We start from the raw sequence: 1,480 nt of genomic DNA, 5'->3' as shown, positions 1-1,480 counted from the left end.
AACTTCATTTTGCTTGCATCAACCAACAACACTCATGGAAGCAGCAGTCAGGAAATTAAACAACGTATTGCATTAGGCAAATCTGCTGTACAAGACCTCTTTAAAGTGTTGAAGAGCAAAGATATCAGTTTGAGAACTAAGGTGCTCCTGACCCAAGCCATAGTGTTTTCAATAACCTCATATGCATGCAAAGGTTGAACAGTGAATAAGGAAGACCGTAGAATTGATGTGTTTGAGTTATGGTGTTGGAGGAGAATATTAAAAGTACCATGGACTGTCAAAAGCACAGACAGATCTATCTGTGTTGGAGGAAGTACAACCAGAATGCTCCTTGGAGGCCAGGATGGCCAGACTTCGTCTCTCATACTTTGGACATATTGTCAGACGGGACCAGTCACTGGAGAAGGATATCATGTTTGGTAAAGTGGATCTCACCCAGGCATTCCTTTTTTCCTCTCCCATCAAGTCTGTTCATATGTTTCTCCTCGTGAGAAACAGCCCAGAGCTGGCAGGATCTGCTTTGGAAGAGACTCCTGGATCAGTTTCTTTCTTCTGTCTCCTGTGCAGGGTGCAGATCCTTTCTCCGCACAGCACAGAACAGTGCCAATCTTTTCGTGCATCACAAAATCCCATGTGCACAACATAGGACCCTTCTTGGGGTATCCCTTCATGCAAGTCTCCCCTCTGATCATTAGCATGGAGATGAGTAGATAGAGCAAAAGGAAAGGAGTGACAACACTGACATCTCTGTTTCCACAGATCACTGGCTGGTTTCTGCAATGGGAGTGCTCTCTTGACCATCTCTCTGCTCACTCCCATTCAAAATGGCTACATGGAACATGCTGGCTGTGGTGGAACAAGCTGGCTGCCCTGGATCAGAAGTCACTTCCTTTCTTGCTCTTGTTCCAAATCTTATTCCCAATATGCTTTTGAATCACTTATTTATCTGAAGTTGAGGGTTCTAGGATGGTCCTCTGAATCTGTTTCACCCGGTTTTCCATGCTTCCACTGATGGGAGTCTGCATGGTCTTTCTGCTTCATCCAAAATTGTTCTTTTTGATACTGAATGCAATGCCATTCCTCTTCAATTTGTCATTCCCAGCATAGTAAACCCCGTGGTTGTGAGATTCAAAAATGGTCAATACCAGTCCATTCCAGCTCACTAATGTCTAGGATATTGATGTTTATGCATTCCATTTCATTTTTGACACCTTCCAATTTTCCTATATTCATACTTTGTACATTTCATGTTCTGATTATTAACGGATGTTCACAGCTATTTCTTCTCATTTTGAGTTGTGCCTCATTGTGATGGATATTGGTCTATAGTTTTCTTTTTTAGTGATGTCCTTGCCTGGCTTTGGTATGCGAGTTATGCTTGCTTCATAAAATGTATTCAGCAGTTTTCCATCCTTTTCAGTGTTCTAGAATAGTTTGAGTAAGATTGGTATCAGCTTTTCTCTGAATGTTTGGTAAAATT

This window comes from Chrysochloris asiatica, unplaced genomic scaffold (genome assembly GCF_000296735.1).
Source record: "Chrysochloris asiatica unplaced genomic scaffold, ChrAsi1.0 scaffold00047, whole genome shotgun sequence".
In the NCBI taxonomy this organism is placed as follows: domain Eukaryota; kingdom Metazoa; phylum Chordata; class Mammalia; order Afrosoricida; family Chrysochloridae; genus Chrysochloris; species Chrysochloris asiatica.
Note: the sequence above shows the minus strand (reverse complement) of the source record.